Source organism: Chlorocebus sabaeus, chromosome 17 (assembly GCF_047675955.1).
Source record: "Chlorocebus sabaeus isolate Y175 chromosome 17, mChlSab1.0.hap1, whole genome shotgun sequence".
NCBI classification, from domain to species: domain Eukaryota; kingdom Metazoa; phylum Chordata; class Mammalia; order Primates; family Cercopithecidae; genus Chlorocebus; species Chlorocebus sabaeus.
In genome coordinates this window covers 35,128,389-35,143,459 of record NC_132920.1, presented here as the reverse complement: position 1 = coordinate 35,143,459, position 15,071 = coordinate 35,128,389, and the positions used below count along the sequence as shown (strand labels likewise).

Genomic DNA, 15,071 nt, shown 5'->3' with positions numbered 1-15,071 from the left:
CTTAATCAAGGCCTTGCATTTCTAAGTACCCATTTAGGGCTGGGGAGCTGGAGGGCTTGTGAAAATGAACTGTGATTACTACTCTGGAAAAAGTCTTTCATCTGACTGGGGAGAAGGACCATGCACACAAACAAGAGTAGCAAAGCATGTAGTGCCGGCAGAAAGAGCTGCTGATGGAAAGACCTCTCGAGCTCAAAGTGCAAGGGGGCAGGTTTTACGGCAGACAGAGACTTGACCCCATCCTCTCCTGAGCCACATCGCTGTTTACTGGCTACTGAGCTCCTTCAGTCTCCCTAAGCCTGACTGCAGAGAGGCCTCAGGGCCAGTCCGTCTAATGGGGCCTCACCGCACCTCCCACACCTTGCCCAGCACTCTGCTCTTTTTCTTCAAGAGCACTTATTTTTGTTTGTGGTCATATTTTTATTTGTACTTGTTTAATACCTGTCTCTCCCTTTAGGGTCTAAGTCCCTCAAAAGCTGCATGTTGGTTTACAATTTCATTTCTGTATGCCCAGCTTAAGCACACAGTAGGCTCTCCCTAAGTGTGGTGAATGAATGACTAAGCCTCTAATTAAGAGTGGAATTTCAACAAAAAGAAATGGAGAAAGCCACCCCAGTAGGGAGAATAGTATAAACCAATGTGTAGGGGAAAACAGTGAGTATAGGAATTAACTGAGCTGGAAAAATAGGGTATGAGATGAAAGAGAAGGCCAGTTACAGAGGCTGGGCCATGGGCTCATTCTCTGGCGAATCATGCACTCCAGGCTAAGGAGTCTGCACTCTGAACCATAGCAATAGGGAAGCAAGGACGTTTTTTTGTTTGTTTGTTTGTTTGTTTGTTTTTCCCCCCAAGACAGAGTCTCGCTCTGTGGCCCAGGCTGGAGTGCAGTGGCACGATCTCAGCTCACTGCAAGCTCTGCCTCCCGGGTTCACGCCATTCTCCTGCCTCAGCCTCCCGAGTAGCTGGGACTACAGGTGTCCGCCACCTCACCTGGCTAGTTTTTTGTATTTTTTGGTAGAGACAGGGTTTCACCGTGTTAGGCAGGATGGTCTCGATCTCCTGACCTCGTGATCCGCCCGTCTCGGCCTCCCAAAGTGCTGCGATTATAGGCTTGAGCCACCGCACCCGGCTGCAAGGACATTTTTAGTCAAGGGAGGATAACACAAAATATTTGAGGAACATGGTAAGGCAGCCACAAGTAAGAGGAGCTAGAGAAGCCCAGAGGCAAGCAGGGAGATACTGAGGTGGTGGCTGCTGAGGATCCCAGATAGGTGAGTGTGAATGGAGGGGAGAGATTTTGGAAGGAAACCCTGGCGACTGGCACAAAATAGAGAGAAGAGGAAGGGTTCTGGTCAAGAATACAAGGGGACTTGAGTGACCCTTTACAAGGCCTAGCTCAGGGTCATTTAGACAACATAGGCTTTCCCAGGACTCATCTGTCCTATTGATTTCAAATGAAAAATTGGTACAAAAGCATCTTTACCTGCAAATTAAAGTCATGGTGAGTCATGTAGCTGCTAAAAAATGCCTGAGCAAGTCTCATGGGCCCAGAGCAGGCCATTATGCTGTTGGGTGGAGAGTAGGTAGAGTCACTGTTATGTGATGGGGCACAGGGAAAAGCTATATTGATTTTGCCAAAAAAGCACAACAGGGGAGAGGCTGAGCTGTATCTCCAGGGCAGAAACCACAGGATAAAGCTTTGAAAGGCAACAAGCACCTCCACTCCACAGAACCGCTTTCTGTATGGCCTCCTGATGGAGGTTGTGGTACCTCTGGAAGCATTGTGCACACTGTCTTTGACTTGGGCTCACTGACAGATTGAACCCTTAAGTTTTCAGGAGACTAAGAAGCCCATCAAACCCCTTGATGAAGCATTATCACGTGGCCTGCGACACGTAACTCTCATCATAGTGTACCATGCAATATACATCATATACAAGCATCTGTAACAATGTCATACAATTTTAAGAGGATGTTCACCAAAGGGCCAAGACAAAAGCAGTTTGAAAATAAGCCATCTGAGGTGAGAGAGAAGAAACTGGGGTGCCTGGCAAGGAAATGAGAAGGTTTGAGGGTAGGAGGACATAATTGTAGCTTCAAATATCTGAACAACTATTATGGAGGACTGCGTGCATGACCTACCAAGAAGGTAAAACCAGAATTGATGGAGCGGAAGTCACAGATTTTAGCTGGATATGAGAAAGGATTTTTCATTATTTCATAGACGTAATGGTGGATGGCAGAGGGGGTTACTTGTGGTTTACAAGCAAAAGTTGGAAGATCATTTTTATTTATTTATTTAGTTACTATTATTATTTTTAAACCAGTCAAGTATAGTAGTAAAGAAGATCACTTTTAGACAACACAGAAGTGACTTTGTTCATAAGGGAGCTGGACTACGTGGTAACTAGGATTCCTTCCAAATTCCGAATTTCAGAATTTGCTGGAAATCATCGCCTCACTTTTTAAGTCACAAAAGAAAAAGCTAACAGTCCCCCATCTTAGAAAGCAGTAAAGGGAAGAAATGCTTTGAGTCTTAATATTATAGTAAAAAGGAAACACATGCTTCTCCCAGGAGACGCCTTTCCTAAGCTGCTTTCCTTCGTACACAAAGAGAAATATTTTTGTCTGCAGTTAGAGGGAAAGAGTAAGCTAATGCTGCAATAATTTGGGTTGAAACAAGAGGAAATGAAAAGTAACTGCTAATTAATGCCAAAATAAAAGTTTAGCTCACCTATATTCTAAATACAGTCTTGTGTATTAGAAGATGTAGTTTCAGCTGGTTTCCCTCATTTATCAACCCTAACATCGTAGGCAAGTCATTTCAGCTCTCAAAGCTTTAGTTTCTTCACCTGGAAAACTGAATCAAACAGTGGGCTGAATCAAATTGTTGCTGAAAATCAACAGGATGCCTAGCCCGCCTCATAGCAAAATGAATTCCGAAGAAATAAAGATTTATACCTGAAAAATGAAACCATAAAATACTAGGAGGAAATTATGTGTTTGGGTGTGTGTGTATATATATAGAATGTGTAACTATATATATATATAATATATTTGTAATCAAATAATATATATTTGTATATTACATATAAGTATATATTATATATGTAATTATATAATATATGTATATGTAATATATATAATGTAATTATATATAATGTATATATACAAATAATATACATATATTTATAATCTTAGAGTAAGGAAAGTCTTCTTAACTGGGATGCAAAATGCAGAAGTCGGCTGGGCGCAGTGGCTCACGCCTGTAATCCCAGCAATTTGGGAGGCCCAGGTGGGTGGATCACCTGAGGTCAGGAGTTTGAGAACAGCCTGGCCAACATGGTGAAACCTTGTCTCTACTAAAAATACAAAAAGTAGCTGGCTGTGGTGGTACGCGCCTGTAATCCCAATTATTCAGGAGGCTGAGGCAGGAGAATTGCTTGAACCCAGGTGACAGAGGTTGCAGTGAGCCGAGATTGTGCCACTGCACTCCAGCCTGGGTGACAGAGAAAGACTGTCTCAAAAAAAAAAAAAAAGCAGAAGTCATACAAGATTGATAGATTCAACTATAAAAATTCTAAATTTCTACATGTTAAAAAAAAAACCATAAAAATGCCACAAGGCCAAAAGACAAATTATATCACAGATAAAGGGCTGATTTTTTTCAAATATAAAGAGCTTCTACAAATTAGTAAGAAAGAGATCAATTCAATAACAACATTAAAAAAAGTGTTATTGTATAGTGTTTTGTAAACATGTAAAGAGATGCCAGTGTCACTCATAATAAGAAACACACTTTAAAACTAGCCCAAGATAACATTACCAATCTGTTAACCAAAAAGAGACTAAAAGGCTGACCACCCCCATGTTGATAAGGTGTTTACATGTTGTGGGTAGAAAAGTAAATTTAACATGCACAAACTCTTTCACACAGCTGTTCAGCTTCTGGAAACATCTTACAATGACTCTGTACAAGGATTTGCATTGCAGCAATGCTTTAATCAGTAAAAGCTCGGTAACATGTAGAATGTCCATCTACAAGAAACAAAAATAAATGATAGTATATGCACACCACGGAATATTATGAACAATAAAAAAGAAAACTCTTCATGTACTTAATTAGAATGATTTTCCAAAAATTACTATTACATGAAAAAAGCAAGGTTCAGAGCAATACACATGAGACAGCACCATTTTGTCTTTTAAAAAGAAAAATGCTTAACATGTCAGAAATGCTTCTATATGCAGAGAATATTTCTGGAAGGATATTCAAAACACCAGGGAGAAGAACCGGGAATCTGGGAGACTTATTTTTCACTACATAGTCTTTGGTAGCTTCAAAATTTCACCTAGATTCAGGTATTATAATTAAAAAAATATAAAATCCCTAGGGCATAAACATTCCATTTCTAGGGTTAGCTTTGCCTAGATTTCTACATACAGTTAGATATGGAGGTTAAGATAAATATTCCCTCCAAGGACACAGAAACAGCCTAAGACCCTGAGGCTGGGAGATCTCCACCCCTGAAGTACAGTGTGAAGATGGGATGCCAGTCCTCTGCCACTGCACCCAAGTTCCATGGTGTTCTTCACTGACCTTTGGCCCAGTACAGAGGGCCCCAGCTGCAAAACCAGGACTTTATGCCCACTGCATAACGGATATAAGGCTCTTCCATGCTTTTGGGGGAAGTTCTGTTGAAAATAACTAGATCCAAAGTGGAAAGGAAAGGAACCAGAACATTTACACAAACCACAACTTTTTAGCTGAGTTTACAATGGCTTCCTGCCTGTTTAAATCAGGACAGCCAAGAACAGACTGCCAGACAAATTGTCATTTGTAGGCCCCTACTGAGCTTAGGCAGTTTTCCACCTGTCCAGGCAAATAAACAGGCCGCCTTGAGTTATGGACAGGTGGGCCCTGTGGCGCCAGAGACTGGGCCATTAGAGCTTGTGAGCGAGAGTAGGATGCCTGGGAAAGATACGCTCAGCATCTTGGCCCTGCCCAGCAGCTACAGGCCACAGGCATGCTTCTTACCCACTGGCTACTCACCTGATAGCATCAAAAGGAAACATCTATGGAGAAGAAAGCAGGACAAAGGAACCCTAGGCAGGGAGGGTAGTTGTCCATGAAAACAGAGTTGAGATCAGAAAGCACATCTTTGAGGATGTTGGCATAACACTGGGGGTCAGGAAAAGAGCCTGTGTTCTTTCTGAGGGTCACACATTTCAAAGGAAGTGAAAATGAGGTCCAGATTAATTGTTTTCTCGGAGTCCTATATAATAAAAAGCCTATCCCCCAATGTCTGGCTGCCACTCTGACCACATAGCACATCTCTAAACAAATTAAAGTTCTCTGGGATAGATATACACACATGCGTGCACGCATACACAGACCACCTTCGTATCTGGTCTCTAAGAAGCTTCCTCTACCCTGACGTCCCCGAAGTCCACTCAGGGTCAGAGAATGTCTGAGGCCACCAGCATCTCCCTCTCTTACTGGTTGTAATTACCTATGGGTCTGGCTCCTGAGAGGATGTACTTAAGATTCATTGGGGCAAATTATTTGTGGTCAATGCTCTTTTAGGACATTAGCACCATTTCTGTGTTCCAACTGGTGGTGGCATACCCTGAACTCACCTTCGCTGCCTCCATGAACACCCAGTCAGTTGGCCTCCCTCACTGGATCTCCCATTTCCGAGATTTCTGGCCATCTTCTGGTCTTAGCAATTTTGAATTCTCTTCCCTTTGCTTCACGATCCTGGTTTTCAGATTTTATTTCTGCCTTGAGTATGCAATGAGCTCATGGAAAGGCATTTCCTAAGACAATGACCTCTAACCCAGCCCCTCCGCCAGAACTCACCCAACATCCTTGCCTAGGATGACAAGAACAATGATCAAGTTTGAGAAATTCTGATTTCATTCTAGTTCAATAGCTTTTTAAAAATGTGTGTTTTTTTAAACACATGTTTAAAAGTATGCACCCAACAGCTTAAAACAAAGAAATCAAGGGAAAAAACCAAGATGAGAAAGGCCACAGATAGCAATCATGACTAAAGAAAAAGGAAGTTAAAAGTAAAAGTCAAGTTATAAGCTATATTTGTAATACAATATTAAGTGTAGGGTAGAATTTTCAATTTCTCCTATAGGAGAAATTAAGAGAAAGTAGCCCAATAACCACTCATGCTTCTCCCTCCCCACCCCAAGCACGCATGGCTTGCTCCCTCACGTCCTCCTCAAAGGGGCCTTCCTTGGCTGACTCACCTAATGGCAACCCTCCTCCCACCGCACCCTCTAATCCTGTTCTTAGCTGTATTGTTCTCATAAGCACTCCCATCATCAACTACATACTATGATTTTTACCTATTTATTCTTTTTAAATTCTCATTCCTCTCTAGCTTTCTAGAATGCCAGCTCCATGAGGGCAAAAGGATTTGTCTGTTTTGTTCATTGCACTTAGAGCCTACCTGGAAAAGAGCAAGTGCTCAACAAATTAGCTGAATGAGTAACTGTAATACAAATATACTTCAATTTTATACTATTATTACTGATTATGTAAAATACCTCTACTTGTTCTTAGACACAATTGCTTAGAATAATATAAAATGAACTATTATTCCAAAAGTCACGTACTCTGTATCCTACTGATACTTTATTAGAAAAACAAGATACGAAACCACAACCGAAGTATAAAAAGAATACACCAGAAAATGTTTCCTTCTGTGATTCTCAGCATTTGTATGGACTGGAATAAAGGTCAAATTCCTCTCATCTATATTCACCTACATTCATTGTCACCCAAACTTTCAGTCTGGGGTTAAAAAAAAAAAAAAAAGTAACAAAACAAAAAAGAGAGAAAAGGAAAATTCTCCTTTTGCTGGCGATTTTGCAAATACCCCAAGTCCCTCCCTGGTGCTTGATGGTGCCTTCTTGCTGCAGCTAAAGGGAACCAAGCTGTTTAGTGGGGGACCGAGGCTGGCGGTGTGCGTGGTAGCCTGCCGACACCACAAGTGGTAGAAATGCTGGTGCAGAATAGAAATGTGAGTCAACCCTGGAAAAAATGTTAAAAAGAAAAAATAAAAGCAAAATCCCTCTGGCGCAGAGGGCTGAGAGGCTGGAAGAGAAGCCCATCTTTAACTCCACCTGTAAAAATAAGAATGAAAAGGAAAAATGAATGAGAAAAGTAGGGAGGAAGAAAAAAAGACAAAAAAGCATAGTAGAAAAGGGGAGACAGAGCAAAGGGAAAAAGAAAAAGGGAAACGGATGAGTGACAGACAGGGACAGCAGCAATGGGGAAATGCATCGGTGGGAAGTGAAGTGGCAGCGGCAGGGAGGGCGCACTCCCCTTGCTTTCCAGCACCTGTCCAGTTAGAGGCATGATGGCAGCAAGGGACCAGCAAGCGGGAGAGAACACACCAGTTTTCTCATCACCAGTCAATTGCAGAGCCAGGACTAACTCCCGCTCATTCACAACACTGTGGAGTTTCTCCTGTTAGCATCAAGACCATGGAAATGCACATATACATACATATATACACACACACACTGCATATATACACACACATGCATATATACACATCTATAATCTAGGCTAACAAAAATCACTTCGACAGAAAGGCCAAACCTGTTTATTTACGGCTGCCTATAAAATAAATGAGATTATTTTAAAAATATGAACAAATTACCTCAATATTACCAGACCACCTAAACCCAATGGAAATTTAAAGGGTGTTTCATCTAGGATAAAAGTTGTGACTACTGCGTATACTTGGAAACAACTTAAACAGACATTCCAGGCCCTAATCTTTCCCCAGAGGTAGGAGTGTCACATTCTTCTTCAGGGCGGGAAGGCTTTGCTCAGCACAAAAGACTACACAGCATGCTTGCTTACATAACGAGGAACAATGCACACTGCAGAATATGGCGTGGGAAATTTAGTCATCATCAGTGGAAACGCAAATCTCCTTATTTTACATTCTTCTTTTTGCACACCTAACCCCCAAGGGTTAAACACAGCCAAAGCCTCTACGGAGTTGAACCAATCAGCTTGTCTCTTGATGACATCATGCCTCCAATGGGACAGAGCTGGAAAGGGCGAGGCAGCGATGCCACTTCTGGACTTGGCCTGAAAGGGTGCCCTCCCCGTTGCTGCCACTTCACTTCTCAGGAAAAAGATTCAAGAGCCAAGGGTCTCCTCAACTACCATTTCAGACAAAGCCAGGACATTCCCAAAATCCTGTGCCAGAAATTATTCTCAGCTTATACAAAACGCATACAAAGCAAGTCCCTGCTCTTCACCCATCTCCCACTTATTTAATATTTATGAAAGTTGATTACAAAACACAAATTTATCATTTAAGCCTTTAGCCAAGTTTTAAATGACTCCAATGTTTATGCTAAGCAGAGAAACAGCCTTCTGTGGTTTTCTCTTTCATAAACTTCAATCCCATTCAAAGCAGGTGGGAGGCTGATCTAGTCATCACAAACTTTTTATCCATTCAAACCACAGTATGACCAGAAAGACGTTTTTGTTCTTCCTACAAGGTATTTATCTCAGATGTTAATTGGTGCTGGTTGTGTGTGCTGTTGGTACCTCACACTGTGCAAGAGACAGAGGATGAAGACACACAAGAAACAAATTCTGCCACAGGAGCACACAGCTGAGATGCCGAGGACACTGCCAGCTTGATGAAGGGAAAACAGGTTTCTTTCCTATAGTAGGAAGTGGGAAAGGCTTAGGAAGTGGGAAAGTTTTGGATTTTTAATTTTGTTAAATTTACATATTTTTATTTGGAAATGTCTGTATCAGTGCAGAAAAATGAAGTTTTAGAGACACTGGATGCCATTACTTTATATATCATTAGTTTATTATAAAGAAATAAAGTTTAAATAAAATTTATGAATTTAGTTTATTATAAAGAAAGACATGGAAATTATATGATGAAATATTTCAGGACTTCAGTGGAAGGAGCAGCTTCACGTGATGTCATTTCAATAGTGATTTATTTCTGTCTGCATTCTTTCCAAGAATGTCACCATCTTTAAATAAGAAATAATCCTGTCACCTAGAACTACTTTGGTGCCTCTATATTCTGGCAGAAGAATTTTGTCTCCAACTTCCACGCTAATTGATTGAATCTCTCCACCCTTTCCTTTACAGCCTGATCCAACAGCTACCACTGCTGCTTGTGATACTTTTCCGTGAGATTTTCCTGGAGGCATAATGCCTCCTTTGGTCACAGTTTCAGCTGCACTCCTTTCAACCAATATTCAAAGAGTGAAAGAAACTTTCTACATGCTGGTCCCGCCATGACTCCACTGCCACAGCTTTGGTGCTTCCAGTTAAATGATGAATTTCTCCTGCTTCCCAGCACTCTCAATATCTAAGCCTTGCAGTTCATTTGCAAATGAAGATTAATTTACAATTTACATGCTAGAGCCATGTTTACTGCTCCAGCATACAGCCATCTATGCTTGCTCAGAGTTGATAGAAACAGTGCCAAAAACTGCTGTGTCACTCAGGGTCCCTGCAGGAAAAGACGGCACAAATTGTGCACCTGAAGGAACTTAATAATGGGATTATTTACACAGGTTTGGGTAAGGTGCAGGGAGGGGAGCTAGTCACTATGAGGAGCCTTAGGTCAGAAGGGTCAAAGGGAGGGACCATTTACTAGAACCCAGAGAGAACAGCTATTGGGAGAAGGTCCCTCCCAGGAGTGGTGGCTTTCAGTAGAGGAACACAGCCAATCCAACAACTCCTTGGCCTATTAATGTACATAGGCAGATAGAAAAGGGTAGGAACTGGACCTGAAGGGCAGGTGAAAAATGACCTGTGCAGCATCTAATGGTTGGAGAACAGTTTCAACAACAACAAACCAACCAACCTTATGATATAGCCATACAAGAGAACACTCAGCCTTTTTAGAATGATGGTCTGAATCCAGATCTTATTGATGCTGTCATGGTAAGATATCTACAACATGCAGTAACTACGTAAGAAAAGCAAATTATAATCAGTAAATACACTAAGACGCCAAATTTGGATATGTATTAAATGTTAACAGAGGTTAAGTGTGCATGGAGGGATGTAGGTGAATTTCCCACTCCTTATCTATATATATATTTTTTTAATTTATTTTTTTTTTTTGAGACAGAGTCTCGCTCTGTCGCCCAGACTGGAGTGCAGTGGCCGGATCTCGGCTCACTGCAAGCTCCGCCTCCCGGGTTTAGGCCATTCTCCTGCCTCAGCCTCCCGAGTAGCTGGGACTACAGACGCCCGCCACCTCGCCTGGCTAGTTTTTTTTTGTATTTTTTTAGTAGAGACGGGGTTTCACCGTGTTAGCCAGGATGGTCTCAATCTCCTGACCTCGTGATCCGCCTGTCTCGGCCTCCCAAAGTGCTGGGATTACAGGCTTGAGCCACCGCGCCTGGCCTTATCTATATATTTTTAAAGTTTTATTTATGTACACCTTCTCAGTTTGTCCTCTATTATGTCCCAAGCATCATTAAGACAACAAAGAGTGCTTTGACTTGACTGGAGAACACAGAAAATAACTAGTGAAGCTTGGATTCAGATCTCTTAGACTGAGCTCTTCTAAAGGCAAACTATGACTTCTTTGTCACCAAAAATACAATAGAAAATAGGGAGAACGCTAGTGTCATTAACAGATACGATCACAGAGGTTTACCTTAACCAGGCCATCTTTCAGAAGTCAAGTTGCTCAGGGTAGTTCAATAGGGCTGCATTAACCCACAATAAGGAGCAGTCTGTATTTGGAGAAAATGACTCCCAGATCTATTAGACATACATGTTCCCCAACTGGAGAACATCATCCCAACCAACCAACCAACCAACCAACCAGCCAGCCAGCCAGCCAGCCATTTGCTGGCCATTATGTGGAAGAATATATTTGAAAAATAAATTGTAGAGAAGGCTGTAGATTTCTCTCCAACCTCTCTTCTCCTCTCAGGGAGTTCAACAGAAAGCTCGTTAACTTCTCAAACAAGAACAATGGGGAAGGTGCCTGCCCTACTTTCTCAGGCTGGGTGGGCTCTCCCATCCCTGCAGTGAGGCAGAGCTGTGTAGGAGGATCACCAGTTGAAGGGTTTGAACTCCAGTGGTTCCCCATGACTCTGCCACCACCGAACAACAAAGAACCTCCTGCAAAGAGCTCTGCCTTTTTGTTTGTTTGTTTTGAGACACAGTCTCACCCTGTCACCCAGGCTGAAGTGCAGTGGTGTGATCTCCACTCACTGCAACCTCCTCCTCCTGGGTTCAAGCAGTTCTCTTGCCTCAGCCTCCTGAGTGGGTGGGCCTACTGACACATACCACCATGTCCGGCTAATTTTTGTATTTTTAGTAGAGATGGGGTTTCACTATTTCGGTCAGGCTGGTCTCGACCTCCTGACCTCAGGTGATCCACCTGCCTTGGCCTCCCAAAGTGCCTGGATTACAGGCGTGAGCCACCATGCTCGGCCTGAGCTCTGCCTTTCTTAAGGTCTGAAGGCACTCCAGGCCTCAGTTCCCATTCTCGGAAGCTCCAAGCACAATAGTAACATTAATATCTACCACTTAGTCAACACTTTATGCATGCTAGGAACTATGCTAGGCAGTTAAACACATCTCTAATTGGTAAAACACTCTGAAACACAGATCTAACTGCCTCAGTTTCACAAATAAGAACAACAACAGTGAGCTTACTGAGGTCGTCCATGCACCGAGGTGGAGACGGTGGAGCTGGGGCTCAAAGCTGGACCTGCTGACTCCCGAACCTGAGCCCATCCACTGTCCTGCACTTCCTTCTAGGAACAGCGTGAGGGGTTCCCACCCCACAGCCTTCCTTCTGCCTCCCCAGGCCTCACAGTGAGGAGCTGAGGTAGGCCCAAGCACTTTCAGATCCTTCAGAGCAGAGTTCCCCACATCCCGGGGTCCAAGGACAACAAAGAAAAACATCAGCAAGGACAGGATATGGCAAAGCAGGCTACGGGCACTGGTCAGGGATAGGGTGGGAAGCAGCCATTAACTAATGCCCTATTCCAGGAAAGCCTGCCAAGGCCCTGGGTTTAGGGCCAATCACTGGGGGAAACACTTTTGGAGTTTCTCTTTAGAGAGCGATATCCACAGAAACCAAGTACAATATCACTAAGAAACAACATTGAAGGGTTACACATAAGGGGCCCTGTTAATGTTTAGGATGTAAGCAACCTTGATCTTCTGAATTCTTTCCAATAAGACCTCAATTGCCTTTAAGTTTTTTCAAATTTAAAATGTAGCAGGGCTTCTGCATTTCAGTCACACTAGAGAACTGGCCCACAACACCTAGATCTTGGATAGATCTAGATCCCTGGGCTATTGCATGCACCTGCAATCTTTATCTGCACAGGTGATACCAGCAAATGAACCTCCTCTCGATGCAAAGAGACGCTGGCTTATGAGAGCACACAGCCAACCTCAAGCCCAGCTTTGCCCAGGTGATTTTGTATTTCTTGGCCAGGAGGAAACAGTGGAGCCCATAAGACTGCCCAGAAATGCTACATGTTAACAGGACATAAATATCCTGTGAAGAATCGGCCAGCACTGCTGACCTCTCCGGGTGGGCATACGCTCAGAAGGAGCCATAAGGAAGAGGTGATTCATTGGACTGGTAAAGCTGATTTCCAGCCCGTTTAAAGGATTCTGAGATACTGCCTTGATAGCATATCTAGGAGTCATCCCTCAGTATCCAAAAGGGATTGGTTCCAGAACACCATTTGGATATCAAAACCTGTGGATGTTCAAGTCCTTGACATGAAATAACATTGCATATAACCTACATACATCTTGTATATTCTAAATTATCTCTAGATTCCTTATAATACCTGATACAATGTAAATGCTATATGTAAATAATTGTTATACTGTATTTTTACTTGCATTATTTGTTATTGTTGTTTTATTTTTTTCTCCCAAACATTTCCATCCACAGTTGACTAAATCCACCGACGCAGAAAACCATGGATATGGAAGGCTGGCTGTACTCATCTCTTGGCCTGATGCTCGAGGCCCTCTCACTACCTGGTGCATATCTCGCTTTCTACCCTTATTTCTCATTCTGCCCTTACATACACTCAGCACCCTAGAGAAACCAAATGACCTGAGCTTTCCTGGCTCCATGCCTCTGCTCATGCCGCTCTCTCCACCCACCTCTCCTCGTCCCACCAGCTTCAATCTGGTTTTAACCATAAGACTTAGTCTTTTAATTTCATGTCAAATCCCATTGCTCTAGTGATCGTTCCTGAATCTCTTCCCACCCTCTCATACCTCCTGTCTCCACTCCCCCACCCACTGATTTTTTAAAAAATCGCAGACCTGGGTGAGAGTCACTGGTGTTTTTCTCTCTTGACCTCTGCGGCCATTTCAGAGCATATTGCACTTATCTTCACCCTCCTCTTAAATTTATCTTGAACTTTTCCTACAGCTGACTGTAAATTAGTAAAACTCTGTTTTAAAAAACAAAGGTAGAGCACACATTCCTACAAATATACACACTCCAGTGTGTCATCTCCTGGCACCCCCTCCCCCAAGCTGTCTCACTCATAGTGATTTTCCACCAGTGGCCAGGTATCTAGCACAGGCTCACCAAAGCTTTGTTTACTAAGCAATGAAAATCTTCTGCACAGGATTCCTGTCTCTGCCTAATCAGAATCTTAAGCTTCATCTTCTACCTTATCTGGAGGTAGTGCTTCCCCCGCCCCCAACCCCATTCCTTCACTGGAAACAGATTGGCTTTGGTTTACATAACTTTCCAGCACCTACCCAAATAGAGTTGGGTAGGGCATTAAGTCTACAGATTGTTCAAATGGACATGTCAGCTGTAGTGTTCGCTTCCTCTTGAAGAGCTAAATGCAGTTCTTGAAATTATTCCTCAGAGACAGACCCAGTCCACTTCAAAGGCAGCTTCCACTCAGTAAGAAGCTTGCAAGGGTGGTACTTTAACATTCCCAGGGTGTTTACCTATCTTTGAGAAACACATTCTTCTGCTCAGCGAGACATGCCATAGGTCACTGAGACATACTTCAGTACATATTTCCAACTAATAATGGCTATGAAAGAAAACTGGGCCTCTGACTCCGAATGTTTTCTACTCCCTAATCTTCGTTTCCTGAACCACTTAGTCCTCTTCTGCCTGACCAATCTGGGAATGTGGGATGGGCAGGACCCTTCTGCTGGAAGAAGTATTTGGCCTTCCAGGACAGCACAGTAAGAATAACCATGGAGAAGCTGGGACTAGAAAAGCCTTCCTCTTGCAGCTGTAAAAAAGAATGAGATCGTGTCCTTTACAGGCAACATGGATGCAGCTGCAGGCCATTATCCTGAGTGAATTAACGCAGGAACAGAAAACCAAACAGTGCAGCATGTTCTCCCTTAAACACTGGGTACTCATGGACATAAAGATACAACAATAGACACTGGGGACTACTGGAGAGGGGAGGGAGTGGGGGCAAGGGCTGAAAAACTAACTACTGGGTACTATGCCCACTACCTGGGTGATGAGATCAATCGTATCCCAAACCTCAGCATCATGCAATATACCCATGTAACAAACCTGCACATGTACCCCCTGAATCTACAATAAAAGTTGAAATTATATATATAAAAAAAGAAAGCCCCCTGTCCTCCCCTAAACACCGCATCACACCTCTCAACTAACCCTGGATCTTCTCTCTTCCTCCTGAAGGACTCATAGGAAGTACTCCAGCTCATCTTAAGCATCTCCAGGGTGAGCATGATTCTCTCAATGGGCTGATGGGATCCAAATATTTCCAAACAGCATGTCATTTCTAGAAACTGCCCCTCCCTCAGCCCTGCTCTGCTGGGGCCTCCACTGGCCAATTTAACCATTAATGGACCTGTCCTCTGTGATCCACGCTACCTGAGGCTCGCCTCTTCCTATGATTGTCAGAAACACATTAGTTACAGAGTGAAGGAACCAGAGCAACCTTGCCCAGATCCTGGGCCTGACAGTTGGCACTCAGGGGAGCTGTGGTGGGCTGCGGCCAGCCTGGCCAGCCCAGCTCCCTGTGACGTCACG

The 15,071-nt window shown here is 43.2% G+C and overlaps 1 protein-coding gene and 1 pseudogene across 8 annotated transcripts in view; both read right to left on the bottom strand.

Annotated features, from left to right (window-relative positions):
* The window catches only part of ANKS1A (ankyrin repeat and sterile alpha motif domain containing 1A), a 194,033-nt gene that overhangs the window by 60,172 nt on the left and 118,790 nt on the right, over positions 1-15,071 (bottom strand). The window lies entirely within an intron of this gene.
* Positions 8,987-15,071, bottom strand: LOC140708956 (10 kDa heat shock protein, mitochondrial pseudogene; annotated as a pseudogene).